Here is a 15,229-nt window from a genome sequence, read left to right on the forward strand (position 1 = left end):
AGCTCGGATTTTTACGCCGCACACTTCAGCCCGCTTCCTCGAGAAGATTTCTCCACCACCAATACTTCGCTTTGGAGCGTATATTCTTTATCCCCTAGTGAACCTCTGCTCGCCCACAACGTGATGTCGTCCGCGTAGAGCGTGTCACCTAGGTCGGGTGTCCGATCCAGATCACGTGCGAGGCGGCACATCGTCATGTTCAGAAGCAGAAGCGATATTCTCGCTCCTAGAGGTGTTCCTTTGCTACGCATTTTAAATGTATCCTTTGTGATTTCGCCAATACTGATGCGTGCCTCGCGGTTGGAAAGAAACGCCCTTATGTAATTGTAGGTACGCTCGCCATAACCCACGAGTAGACTAGTCTCTCAGCACCATACGGTGTATTACAGAGAATTTCGTCTCTAAGTATAGGAGGAACGCGTCTTGACACAATAAACCCATGCGAAATCCTATCATGGAGTCCGGGAACCAGTTCCGCTCTTCCAGGTATCGCTGCAGTCTGCTATGGATCAATCTCTCATAGAGCTTTCCCAGGTAGGACGTGAGCGATACTGGTCGGAGAGCATCGATCGATATTCTTTTTTGGTTTGGGGATTATGATTATTTTAGCCAATTTCCCTACCTGGTGCAAGTCACCCTTGAGGCAGTACTCGCTGTTGAAAATCTTTGTTTTTTTTAACTTTCACTAGGGCCGCCGAAGCCATGTTTCAAATAATTGAAATTGCGATCGAGTCTGGGCCCGGTGCCGAGTTTTAACTGCAGCTTGTGCCGCCTAGCTCGTACACTTCCGCGTGCATTATTTCTTGGCCTACTTTAGGGTTGGCTTCTTCCGCGTGTAGTCTCGTCGTGTAGGGCGATCCCGTCGCGGGTGAGGGTCCTGCGTATTTGTTCTGAAGGGCGTCGAGTAGTTCTCGCTCTGTACCCTCGAAGTTGTCTGCTATAGTTTGGAGCTTCTTGTTATTATCAGTACGTGTGCTCATCGGGTCTAGCCTGCTTCGTAGTATTCGCCACGTACTGGTCGTTCCCAGAGTTCCTGATAAGGTTACACAGAACGTCGCCCACTCGTTTTCAGCTAGCGTGGTCTTGGGCTTGCTTTGCCAAGAGAGCGATGCGTCGCCTCAGGTGTTTGTTTAGACGCTGTCTTTTCCTCCTCTTGGCCAATTTTCGCTGCTTTTCCCATAGGCTAACCAGGTGAGAGTCTATCACCGGTGCCTCCGCTGTGCACTCAATGGCGTTGGTGACGTCCGCGTGCAATTGTTGAAGGAATTGAGTCCATTGCCGCATGTTGGTCGGGGTGGTATCCGACTCCTCCAGCGCTCTCTGGAGCTCTCTATACCGAGGCCAGTCGGTTAACTTAGTGGTCCCTATTGTTCACCGGATGTTGGGCGTGGAAAGCGCTATTATGATGGCGTCGTGATCGCTTCCCAGGTTTTCGTCGAGTGGGGAACCCACTGTGCGTCTCTGACGTTAATTGTAAATGCGCGGTCGGGTGCCATGTATCTGCTGACAGTGTTAACTGTACGCGCCGGTTTGCCGATTTGATTGCCCATAAGCCTAAGTACGTGGCGGTGCGCTCGAGTAGGAACCCTCTGGGCGACGTTTTCGCGTGTCCCCATAGTATGTGGGCTGCGTTATTATCACCCGCTTTCGCCACCTTATCCCTGGTACCCGTTAAATCTTTTGTTGCGGAGAGAATTTCGGGTAGGTCGTCCCCTTTGCTTTTGGGTGGACTGTACACTTTTGTGATTATTGTGTGTGCCTTACTTCGTTTCTTTGTCATCACACTGATAACTACGGAATTAGTATCTCCGTCAATTTCTGGAAGTGTTAATAATAGACCGTTTAGCGACTTGCTCACCAGCGTGGTGACTTTCGAATTTTGGGGATCGCTGAGGGTCTAGTATCCCTGCATTTTGGTCGGCTTGGCTCCTACCTCCGGCAGACACATCACCTCCAAAGCAATTTCAGAGTTTTTGATAAACTGTCGGAGAGCTGCCGCTTTCCTATAGAAGGAGAGGCAGATCTCCAATTGTTCTTAATTTGGTATTCGTTTTTGCTTCTTTGTGTGATTAGCCATGTTGCCCATTCTTATTTTATGCCCGTGACGTTTCGGTGTCCGAGCCGTCGGATTCTGTTATGCAGTGGCTTATTTTAGATTTCGCTGAACGCGCTTTCGCTGAACGCGATTTCGCTGAACAGCCTTCGTGACTGCCCTAAGCTGTTACGCCACCAATGGCTTATGTTTTTTCCAAGTCATACTTGCGTAGCTGTTGAAATTCCGTTAGCTTTTCATTAACTAACGCCATCATATCATACATGAATATCTTCATGTTTTCCGTGATCATTGTTTGGATTTGCGCTTCCGTTGTTTGCGTGTTCTTTGAGATTGATGTTGTCGGAGACGGCGTGTAGACCGAGGTTATATCTGCCACTGCCTTCGTTTTGGCTATTTATTTAGTTTGACGTGGTGTTTGTAGGCATTGCATTTTGTTATTTAGTTGCGCTTTTAACTGTGACATTTGTTTCTCGAGTGATTTTCATTTGCGTTCTTCTTCTAAGAGCTGTTCTCTTAGTCGCGCATTTCCTTTTCTATTTCCATGATGCGTTAAGAGGAAGCTTTAGCTCGGGTGCTCCTATCTAAATACATGTAAAAGGAGAATTCGTTTTTCTAGGCAACCACTGCACCAAATTTGACGGGGTTTGCTGCATTTAAAAGAAAAACTTAAAATCTAGTGACTGTTGGTTTCGAATTTTCGATTTAGGTCGTTAATTTTTTATAAAAATTTGGCAAAAATCGCAAATTTTCAGAAAACGAAACTATCAAGTTTACAACTCCGTAACTCAGCAAGAAAAAATGATATTGCAATTATGTGAATTGTACCTGATAGCACATCTAAAGCGGACAAAATTGATATGTTACACATGAACGTCAAAAAATGCGGAAATGTGTAATTACAACTTTTGCAGAACCCTCGTAAACAACGTAACAAATTCACGTAAGATGTAAACCGACATAACAAATTTGTCCGCTTTGAATGGTATAATGGATGCCGTTTACAGAATCGCGATATCTGTTCTTAATGCAGAGCTATTAGTTTGTAAACTTCGTGCTTCTATTTTTTTCAAATGTCTGAATTTTTGAAAATCCTTTTAACAAAATTCAAGCCCTAAATCAAAATTCCACTTCCAACCGTCACTAGAATTTAGCTTTTTCTCTCAAATGCAACAAATTTCATTCAAATTGGTCCAGGGGTTATCTCAGAAAAACGTTTTTGCGTTTTTACATGTATTTGAATAGGCCGCGTCGGAGTTGGGCCCGAGCTAAAGCTTCCTCTTAATCATTTTCGCCGGTATTCTGTTTTGGAGCAGTGGAAGATACAAGCCTCGCCCAGCTTACCTGCTGTTTTTGAGGCAATGGTGTCTTCGATCGTTGCGAAGCCCTGGAGCTGCAGGGGTCCCTCGACGGGGTATTGCTCTTCGCTTTTCTTACGTGTGGCGATCTGGATCTCGATCGGCGTCGCTAGAGGTGCTCCTCCTCCTCCGTCGACTCGAACGAGCGCCCCGTGTCTTATTGGTGTTATTTCCCGACCGCTCGCACAATCGAGACTTGCGAGTTGCCTTGCCACACTTGGCGGCCATCAGTTTATTCGGGCACCTACGTGTTTCGTGCCCCTCCGCGCCACCCACGGCGCACTTCACTTCACATTTGTGTACTTGTGGGGGTGGATTTTCGTGTCCGCAGCCCCGGCATATCTTCTTGGGGTTTGGACACACCTTTGAGCGGTGTCCTTGCATGCACTCCAGGCACATTTCGATTGTCGGTCTATACTCCATACAACGCATCTCTACTGCCACGCAGTACACGCATTTGGGGAACGTGTCTACTTGAAGGTGAGGAGAGCGGTGTTTGAGCTTGCTAGGATTCGGGCCTTTTTGATGATCACTCCTTAGGATATGACTCGCAGGTGTTGCTGGAGATCTGCTGATTGAGTGTGGGCTGGGAATCCGTGCACCACCCCTTTGTAGCTATCTTCTGGATCCGCTAGTATTCGTTAAATGGCTGTTGTTTTCCTCGCCACTCCATGCATGTGATTTGACGAATGACATCCGTCACCTCCAGTACAGTGTACTCGAAGGGGGAAGTGGGCTTGCTCAGGCGCTCCTCTGACGCTGTTAGCGTCGCACCCAAGAGGCAGCGCCACAGACAACTTCAATGGAAGCTTTGCTTGCAGAGGGACCCTAGCAGAAGCTTCCATTTTCCTTTCGCTGCTGGTGATTTCTGTTCGAAGCAGTTCACACTCTTATTTGCTTTTAATTACATCTCGATTGAGATTATTTATATATATCTTTAGCAAGCACTATATTTGTTTAGGTCACAAGATACCTGCCACAACAGTACCTTGTGGAAAAGGACGACGCCAATCATTCGGCGATTTACTGCCTATCCTAACCGCAAGATTTTTAAGCAAATAAGTCGGCGCCGACGGATTTTGCGTGTCCGGAAGGGGCCTTAAAATTTTCGGATTATCAGGCAATCGTTAAAAAATTAATTCAAAAAACAATCTTGTTGAATTGGAGGGTTGGTGACCATTTAAATATATGGTTTTATGTCATGTCAAGCTAACCTAAACTGACTATGTATCAAGATTATGTTAGGTAGTCCATCAGTGGAGTAGTCAGAAAACAGTGCGCGCATACTTCCTAGCCAAGCTAAAGAAAATGCAGGTACGCTAACCAGAAGAGGGGGGGGGGTGAGAGTAAGCTTAGCCTTCATTTTCACCCGTAAAATAAACTGATTTCCGCCAAATTTATGAAATTTGGAAAGTATTTTGAAAGAATACCAGTGTAAAGTCATTAAATGTTCAGCGGAGTGTCCAAGTTACATTCCACACACCGCGGTGGATCAGTGGATATATGGCGATCTACTCTGCTTAGGCAAAATAAAACTGTATGGCTTAAACATTTCCCTGTTTCACTTGAGTTGTTTCACGTGTGACAGTAGCCTTCTGCATTTATTATTAATCATCATTATGCAGTTGCACTTTTGTTTCCCTTATGTACAACAATATAAAGGTTTTGTCGATGTCGTGGCATTGCTCAGTCACTGAGAGAGAGGGAGAGAAAACATTTATTTGTCAGAAGATTGGGTGACTTCCTCGCAGGGTGGAGCCCTTAGTTCAGGGCCCCATTGGCTCGCGCCACTCCGCGTGCCCGCTGGATCTGCCGTCGCTGCTCATTGCGGGTCTGAGCTGGCCAGCGCAGTCTACCAGCAGGAAAGTGAAGGAATAAAAGCATGCTAGTCTCTTGCATACTGTGTGCGACAAAAACACTGAAGAAAAAAAATTGACGCGAAAACTCCTGTGATAGTTCTCAAAGTACGTGTAAGCATTGTGCCATTTGCTCGTCTGCACGCTGCCCGGCGTCATTATCAACGTTATGGAACTTAATCCGACCATATAAACCCTTATCGACTCTCATCGGTAGTTAGTTTGTCATGTCTGATAGCGAACATAATAAGACATGTTTAATTAAGATAGAGTTCATTACGGCATTCGAACCCACGACCATTGGTGGGAGTCGAACCCAGGACATTTGGTGTCAGTTAAGATTAATTAATGTTAACTTAGCGAAGCTGTTGAAAAACCACCGCTACATTTGCTGATGAGGATATGAAAGGATTTGCTGATGGTCTGGATGCTTGTTTTGAGCTGGTTCTTTATTGAAAAAAATCTGTGTATTCTATGGGTGCTTTCAATGAATGTGCGCACTGTTCGCTTCACTTCGCTGAGCATTTGTAGCCTCTGCCTTACGTGGATAAGAGCCATTGCATTTTCTTCTCGCACACGGGGGGTATGAGCCACTCATTGTCTTGACGGAACGTGACGGACAAATTTCTCATTGGTAAATTCTTACGCATTCAATAACAAAAAAGCTTACTGGGCCGTATAACGTAAAACTATTCCAATATGCTTTTATTCCAATCTCATGACGTCAAATTTGCGTAACCGCCGACGCAAGCATCGGGCAGTCACCCACAGGGTTGCCTAGCTGAACAAACCATAAAATGATTCGTTCATGGAAGGTCACTTTTGTTTGCTTGAAAAACGAATAACATTACCTGCACTGTGCGGCTTGTCTTATCTAATTGGCTCACAAGAGGTGAGGAGCATGCTCAAGTGGAGAGGAGCTCGATGGGGCCGAGCAGTAGCTCGGCCCCATCGATAACCGGGTGAAGAAGGTGGTGCCGGCGTCTGTGATTGGTCCGCTTTCTCTTACTTTGCTTACGGTGGCTCATCGACGATCGCGGCGGCATGAAACGGAAACTTAAAAATGACGCTTAGAGAAGACGGATCCTCAGCAAAGAATAGTTGACAGAACGAGGTCGTAAACGTGCTGAAAGTTCTCAAAAACGTTACACGGCCACGCAAAAAGCTTTATTACACGCAAATAAACCCATGCTCTCCGGCAGGCGCGAATAACCAGTGCCGGAGCGATCGGCGGCAGCCATCTTTTATTCCTTTCGAAACGTGGCAGCCTGCGGCTATTCAGAAGAAAATTCAGTTTTGTTCGGCATGTTAATGCATCTTTAATGCGTACGCCTCACTTTGACGCGGTAAGTATTTGCGATTTTGTGACGTCGCGTGAGAGGCAGGTAAAGTGGGTGCAGCGAGAAAATTTTTGACCAATAGCCGAGGGCTAATGGCCAAAAGGCGTCGAATCAGAAATAACTATTTTTGTTTTGTTTGGACAAGTTATGCATAATCAGTGTGTACACGTCATATTAGATGGTGAGCTATCGCGGTTTTCGTGACGTCGCATGATAGACAGGTGATGTGGGGGTGGTCCAAAAAAGTTTTTGACCAATCGTGGTGGGCTGATTGCAGAATCGGAGTAGAAAAGTTTCGAATAGATTTATGTTATAGCGCCTCTAGTCTACGCGCCAATGTGGTGTCACTTCTAACCAATAAAGTAGTGTTCAGTGATTCCTGGCTTGATCTAGTCGTAAACGAGGGCGATCTCTTCAACGTCGAAGGACACAGCGTATATCGAAGGCACCAACGTGGTAGAGGAGGGGAAGTGTAGACTGCAGTCCCCTCGGGCCTCATTCCGGTGCGCCGCGATGAGTTGGACGAGTCAGAGCTCAAAGAATTTTTAATCGAAATACTACTATCGAGGGCAGGCACGTACCCAGGATTTTTTTTCGGGGTGGGCCCACCACCTCCATCATCATCATCATCATCATCATCATCATCATCATCATCATCATTATCATCATCATCATCATCATCAGCCTGTTTTACGTCCTCTGCAGGACGAAGGCCTCTCCCTGCGATGCGATCTCCAATTACCCCTGTCCTGCGCCAACCGATTCCAACTAGCGCCCGCGAATTTCCTAATTTCATCGCTCCGTCTAGTCTTTTGTCGCCCTCGATTACATTTTCCTTCTCTTGGTAACCATTCTGTAACCCTAATGGTCCAACGGTTATCTAACCGGCGCATTACATGACCTGCCCAGCTACATTTTTTCCTCTTGATGTCAATTAGAATACCGTCTATACCCATTCGCTCTCTGATCCAAACCGCTCTTTCTCTCTCTTAACGTTATGCCTAGCAATCTTCGTTCGATCGCGGTTTGCGCGGTCCTTAACTTGCTCTCAAGTCTCTGCCCCACATGTCAACACTGGCAAAATGCACTGATTGCACACCTTACTTTTCAATAATAATGGTAAGCTTCCAGTCAGGAGCTGGCAATGTCTGCCGTATGCGATCCAACCTATTTTTATTCTTCTGTGAATTTCCTTCTCATGATCAGGGTTGCCTGTGATTAATTGACCTAGGTAAACGTGCTCCTTCACAGTCTCTAGTGGCCGACTGACGATCCTGATCTCTTGTTCCTTTGTTGTTGTTGTTGTTGTTGTAGCCTGTGGCACGTGTGGCTCATACCCAGGATGGGGGATTGGCCAAGAAATGGGTGGATTATTCCAAAATAATATAGAGCATAAATTTTCTAATATCTATGGGAATAGCATTGAATAGGGTTGAATTACCGGCTAAAATAAAATCAGAAAGGTGCTGTTGGATGAGGAATAATTAATTTAAAAGTAATAAAAAAATAGAATTTAGCAGGGCATTCGTTAGATTCTGTAAGGAATGTTTGGACAGCGAAGCATGCGTCCCTGTGCCTGAATCCCAAAGTGGACGTCCCGAACGAAAGAAGTGCAGGTTCTGTCAAGTCCAGGCCAATTCTTCGAAAAGGTATCTCCAACAATCTTTTTCTTAACGCAGCAAAGCGGCGGCAAGATAGAAGAAAGTGCTGTATCGTCTCCTCCTCTTCTCAAAAAGATCAAAGGGGAGAGGGAACCAAACCCGACCTGTATAAATAGAAATTTAGGGAGGGAATGCGGCAGCGTAATTTGGCGAGGCAGACCTCAAGCATCTTTGTGTAACAAGATTCGCTATGCCAGGGAAATTCCAGGTGCTTATACTCTGGAGAAGCTGTCAAATGTGGGTTTGATAAGGCTGATCTAATTGATCTCATACGAAATCTTGCCGCCGTGATCTGTGCTGTCACTGGCAGAATAGGAAGAACAGGGCCGGCTAGTGATGCATGTGCCAGTGAATCGGCAGTTTCATTAAAAAACAAACCTTTATGACCAGGCACCCAAATCAAATGAATACATTGCACAAGGGCAGGAACTAGTAAGTGGAAGAGTTTTAGCATGGGTGACTCATTAGTAGCGGTAAGGCAAGAGCATACAGAAATGGAGTCAGTAAGAACAGCGGCCGTTGTAATCATTTGGTCTAATTTACGCAAAGCTAGGATTACTGCTAACAATTCGGCCAGAAAAATAGGCACAAAATCAGGCAATCCTAAAGAAAAAGACCAGTCGAGCGCAGGACAAAATATTCCAATGCCAGCTTCTTCCTCGCACTGTGAGGCATCTGTTGCAATGATAATATTTGTTTCTAAGGTGCTTAAGTGCTTTGCCCGGCTACTTATCATTATCTTCATCTTCTGCATATTAATATTAAACCCCACTCTTACACTCTCTCTGTTAAGGTCTCCAATCATTTGTTGTAGCTCGTCTGCATTGTTGTTGAATAGAACAATGTAATCGGCGAACCGAAGGTTGTTGAGATATTTGCCGTCGATCTTTACTCCTAAGCCTTCGCAGTTTAAGAGCTTGAATTCTTCTACGCACGCAGTGAATAGCTTTGCAGAAATTGTGTCTCCCTGTCTGACCCCTTTCTCTATAGGTATCTCCCTGCTTTTCTTGTGTAGAATTAAGGTAGGTGTAGAACCTCTGTAGATATTCTTACACGAAGGACGAGTCAGTAAGACGAGAAACTATTTACAGAATATATTTACAACAACGGTTGCAGCGCTGGCCGGTTAGATTCACAGAGCGACCCCAGTTCGTTCTTCCTCCTCTTTTCTGGAGTGATGGCGCCCACGCACCTCGTTCAAACAAAGAAATACCACACGCAAGTAGCATTATTTTCCAAGCTTTTTACGTAAGCGTTCTGGACTCCTTGATTACGCAGTGCCTCTATGACTGCTGGTATCTCTACTGCATCAAATGCATTTTCGTAATCTATATAAGCCACATAGAGAGGCTTATTGTACTCTGCAGATTTCGCGATAACCTGATAGATGACATGGATGTGATCCATTGTAAAGTATCTCATCCTGAAGCCAGCCTGTTCCCTTGGTTGACAAAATCCAGTGTTGCCCTTATTCTATTGGAGATTGTTTTGGTAAATATTTTATATAATACTGGGAGCAAGCTAATGGTCCTATATAATTTTTCAATTCTCTAACGTCTCCTTTTTTTTGTGGATTAGTATAATGTCTCCATTCTTCCAGTTTTCTGGGACCCTTGCAGTCGACAGACACTTCGTATAAAGAGCCGCCAGTTTTCCAAGCATTATGTCTCCATCTTTGATTAAATCAACTGTTATTCCACTTTCTCCTCCCGCTCTTCATCGTTTCATGTCTTGCAAGGCCCTTCTGACCTCATCGCTAGTTATAGGAGTTTCTGTATCCTGTTCATTACTGTTTCTAAGTGAGGTATCGTGACTCCTCTGGGTACTGTATACAGGTCAGCTTAGAATTTTTCCGCTGCTTTTACTATATCTTCGAGATTGCTGATGATATTCCCCTTTTTATCTTTTAGTGCATACATCATGGTTTGTCCTATGCCAGCTTTCTTTTTTACTGATTTCAGGCTGCGTTCATTTTTTACGGCTTCTTCAGTGTTTCTCATGTTATAGTTTCGAATATCAGTTATTTTCGCCTTGTTTATCAGTTTTGACAGTTCCGCGAATTGCGTAACGCTGTGCGGCCGCCAGTCCCATACAAACGCGTAGAGCGCAGGACTCTGCGATTCTAGACGTACTGCGCTCACCGCGAAAGGTTAGAAAAACACCCACATAAGCACAGCAAAGAAGTGGTTACGTGACGCGGTTCGACCGATAACTGTATAGAAGCGTCATTCAAAACAAGTAATTGTTCTCCACTTCCGGCGGCGTTTTCTCTACTTCCTTTTTCAATAAAAAGATGTTGATCCATACATAGTCTCATAAACAGCGGTTAACTTTTTTATTATTCGCTTTTGCTTGCAGTTTGGTTGTTGCCTTGGCTCTCTCCCTTAGTTAATTTCTCAACTCCTTGCGATTTTTGTTTCCAGTTGCCAATTTTGCGCGAAAAGTGCTATACAATTAGGGAAAAACAGACGAGGTAACGGACGACAGCCATCTTGCTTATGGGTTTAAGGGTTATTGCAGGGTTTCATGATGGACGCTTTTTCACATTATCTTATTTCCCACCTTATCTAACCCATATCACGTGTATATGGTTCCGAGCATCTGCCAGCGTCGCGGCCGAGCCGTAACTCAAGAAAATAATGAAGCAAAGGAAAAGTTAAACGCAATTGGCGTTTTCTCCAGCCGCAACTTGTTCCACGAGAGTACAGACCAGCTGAGTAACAGCCGCATCCCTCTCCTGGTCCCAGGATCAGCCTAAACAAAGAAGGTTGAACTAACAAAAGCAACAGCTATGCGCGTGACGGTTGAATAGATGGTGACAACTGAACGCATCTCGAGTTAATCGCGCGGGTGCGGAATCTATGAGAAAACTGTCCTTCACATTACAAGAGGTGCCGATAACTACCGCCATCTAAAAGGAGTGAAAAAGGCAGCATAATGCTGACCGATGAACAGCTGTCAAGTCTCAACATTGATCTGGCGGCGCTTTAGGAATGTGTGAGGAGTTGGGGCGCGGGTGGGGAGGGGGGGGGTATGCCACTTGATTTCGGGGGGGGGGGGGCCCGGGCCCCCCCGGGGCCCCCCCCCTGGGTACGTGCCTGATCGAGGGGCACGACTGTTCTCGGGTGCATGTACTGTACACCTAACGCGAGCGAGTCCGCGTACAGCCAGCTGGACGCGTCACAATGCCATGCGGCGACTAAGTACTAGGGGAACATTATGATTCTTGGCTGCTTCAACGCTCACGTCGACTGGTGGGACAACGTTGAGACACTTCCCAACGACCGTTGCGATGACCTGCTCCCTGACACAATGTGCCCGGCGCGCTCTGTCATGTCAGCCGGTCCCCTACTTGGCTGTGGTCACTCAAGTGGAGGAACTGGGCAACATCGGTCATGCTATAACTTTTGATTTTTTTGTATTATTCGTTGAATATCTGCACCCATATAGTGTTCGAAATGAAATATGATTCTACTGTTTATGCCCGAATGCACTGGAGCTTTGCAAGGCCAACTTCGGCTGGTGGAGAGGGCTACACGGGTGGTCACTGCTGATGGACTTCTGGACTGGGGAGTCTGCCCACCGGCGGTCGAAGACCGTTTTGTTCTCCCGACACGTTACTTCTCAAAGGGTGCAATAAAGTTAAGTACTACTAGTACTGCTACAGCATCATTACGTAGAAGACGAAGAGCTGGAAAATCCTTTCCGCTGGATCATCAGTTTCTAATGCGAAACGGCAGCGTTCGGCTGCTTCGCAGAACGGTGGGAACTTTGCATCAGCCACCCAATCACAGCGGCTCATCACCGTCGCACCACATCTGGCGCAATTAGCGGGTCCCCATGCAGAGGAACACTTTATGATCATACGGCCAGTGGAAGGCGCACATTGCGAGAAAGGTTACCGGCTGTTTCTCTCTCTCTCGTGCGCGTTTCTTCCCGTAGGGCCATATCCGGGAGTAACCTAACAAAATATTCCCCATCGCCGTGCGCTGCGAGACTACGTTATCGTGGAAGTCGTTAGTACCAACCCGACCGACAAGTATGCACGTCCAATGACAAGTCCATTCATACATGCTTACGCCTGCCTGTGCACACGCACGGCGCAGACGCTTTTAATAAATGCAAACTATCTACAGTGATGAAATTTTCATTGGAAACGCCAAACCGGTCTATCAAGTGCGTTGCTATGTCAAGGAATGAAACGGAACTTTCAGTTTCAGCGTAAACACAAGCCCTGCTACGTATAAGTCCTAAAGCACCTATTACATGAGGATTAATGATAATTACACTTTTTAACACTCTGTTCATTCGCATATATGAAAATACTTTTTGTCCAAGATGAGCTTCCAGTTTAAAAACACTCTAGACGTCAGCGAAAAAAAATGCTTCTGCCACGTCGCGTGATGGCACTCCGACACAAGCCGGATGATGGCAGTGCTAGTGTGAACACCGACAGGAGTGTTCTTTGGCTCCAGCTTAGCTGTGTAGCCAAGTGCACCGTGGTGCGATGCCGGCATCGACTCTGCTTCTTGGCTGTCACCTGTGCCGTTTGTGAGGATGCAGTTCTTTCAAGAACTCAATTGCGCGATTCTCAAGCGCTGTGAATAGGCTTGCCGCTGCCCGCTTCCACAGGAACACCGGTTTCTCACAGTCGCAGATCTGGTCAGGCTTGACTGAACGGCATCCGCAATCGGCCAGGACATCAGGTATAGCTGGCGTCGCTGTTAGCTCGGAGACCATGAAATCCAAGATGAAGGCGGCGTGAGCAGTGGCGGTGTCTTGTACACGAGTGCCGAGTGCCATGCCATGTCTGGGAGTAAGGCAGCCTTGAAAATTTTGTCATCACAAATCAGCGCAGCAGCAGTGAGCCAGGCCGAAGCCAGAAGGAATATGTCATGTATTCCTTCGAGCTTACATTCCGGCGGCACTTTCGACCTAGGTGTTGTGGTCGTGCTGTTCTTGCTTTTCCGCATGGTATTACGCGCGAGTAGCAGCCCTCGCGACGGCCCACTGAGCCTGCTTCTTCATGACGAAAGACAACAAGGTGGCCATTGCGTCACGGGTAGCAGGTGGCCGAGGACCAGCGGCGTCTGCTGCTCCGCGGATGGCGCTGGATGAGGAGTCCTGCAGGCTGGATTGGCCAGCCGCGTTCTCGCGCTGGATATTGACGTCGCGATGGATAGCGCTCCAGCGGGCGCCTTTCTTCCAGTACCAGGCGGCTTGCCAGAAAAAAGCAGAGACATCGCCAGTCTCGCTGATTGTCCCGAAGGGCAACATCGTGCACCTGACTGGACGAAGAGGACGCGATGGCCAGTGCGAGTGTTGCCAACAGGGCGAAGCTTCAGCCGGAATCCGCAACGCCTTCCTTGCCTTGAAGCCGCCTGCGTGACTGCGCGATGGGCGACGGCCGTTGGAAAACGTCGTGAGGGCGTCTGTGCGTCTTGTTCGATGTCCCCACCTGGACAACTAGAAAAGGCGCTGGGCGTGATCCGGTGGTGGAAACATTCTTTGTGGTCCTGAGGCGGCTGCCAGCCGTTTCCGGTGGCAATCTGTCAGCTTTGTCGAACTGAGCCTGGCATCACCGCCTGGTGTTACGCGCGAGTAGCAGCCCTCGCGACGGTTCACCGAGCCTGCTTCTCCCCGATGAAAGACACGAAGGTGGCCATTGCGTCACGGGTAGCAGGTGGCCGAGGACCAGCGGCGTCTGCTGCTCCGCGGATGGTGCTGGGTGACGAGTCCAGCAGGCTGGATTGGTCAGCCGCGTTCTCACGCTGGATGGTGACCGTGGTTGTCAGAAGCGTGGCTCTCGGCAAACACGCTATGTTGGAGACGGCTGAGGGCGATGTTGTAGTGGCGGAGGTCGGCGGCCGTGAGGTTGTTCCGCCACCTGCAGCGAACTTGATAGCGCTCCAGCCGGTGCCTTTTACAGCACCATGCGGCTTACCAGAAAGCAGAACCATCGCCAATCCGCCTGGTTGTAGCGAAAGGCACCTTCGTGCAGCTGATGGCAGGAGGCGGACGCGATGGGCAGTGGGACGGCTGCCAACAGGGCGAAGCTTCAGCCAGAATCCCCAACGTCCCTCTCGCCTTGAAGCCGCTTGCGTGGCTGCGTGAAAGGTGACAGCCGGAGCCAACCGTCGTGAGGGTACCTGTGCGTTTTGTTCAATGTTCCCTCTAGGATAACCGGAGAAGGCGCTGGGCGTGCGCCGGCATCGGAAACATTCCGCGTTCTCCTGAGGCAGACGCCAGCCGCTTTGTTGAAGGGGGCCTGGCATCAGGCGTCGCAGAAGACGCCTTGCCGTGGTCCGAGCCAGAGGCACGAACTTGGCGGTTTCAGCGCCAGCGGAGTCACAGGCCCAGCTGCACCTGGGGTTTGACAAAGTTTGCCTACAAGCTCTCGAGATGCAGCGTCGCGCCTTCTTTGCTCCCAGCGAAGCCGGTACGAATGATGTCCCACTGCGCCGTGGTAGTCAGAAGCCCGGATCTCGGCAACCGCGCTATGTTGGGGACGGCTGAGGGCGATGTCGCAGTGGCCGAGGTCGGCTGGAGTGAGGGTGCCCCGCCGCCTGCAGTGAACTTGGTAGGCGCTTGCGCGGCCGGCACATGTCAGCGGAATTGCTTGCCTCGGTAGTCGGACACGTCGCCGCCGAAGCTCGTGTATCCGTTGACGTGGCATTGGTTGGCACTCTGCATGCATTGCGAGGCGATGAAGAGTCAGGTAGAAGTGGGCAGGATCGTCAGACGTTTACCTCGGGAACAGCAGCAATGGCTAGAGCACGTCGAGTGCGATGCGTTTCTGCGTGGGCTCTCGTTCGAAAGCTACGTGTCCTTGCGGAGAGACTCGTGAGAGCGTCCCGCAGGCGTGACTGCTGATGTGATAAATGGTTGTTGGCTGGCTTACTCGATCCTTAAAGTGGGCATTGGAACACGAGGCACGCGGAGGAAACGTCATCGTCCCTCC

At 48.2% G+C, this 15,229-nt stretch overlaps 1 long non-coding RNA gene across 1 annotated transcript; it reads right to left on the reverse strand.

The window, feature by feature from the left end:
- Positions 1 to 12,336: 12,336 nt before the first annotated feature.
- Positions 12,337 to 15,229, reverse strand: LOC139052483 (uncharacterized). Its single transcript, XR_011509923.1, has 2 exons — positions 15,018 to 15,229; positions 12,337 to 14,955 (listed from the first exon to the last, which is right to left on the reverse strand). It is a non-coding gene; the product is annotated as an uncharacterized lncRNA (long non-coding RNA).

Source organism: Dermacentor albipictus, unplaced genomic scaffold (assembly GCF_038994185.2).
Source record: "Dermacentor albipictus isolate Rhodes 1998 colony unplaced genomic scaffold, USDA_Dalb.pri_finalv2 scaffold_24, whole genome shotgun sequence".
Taxonomy (NCBI): Eukaryota; Metazoa; Arthropoda; class Arachnida; order Ixodida; family Ixodidae; genus Dermacentor; species Dermacentor albipictus.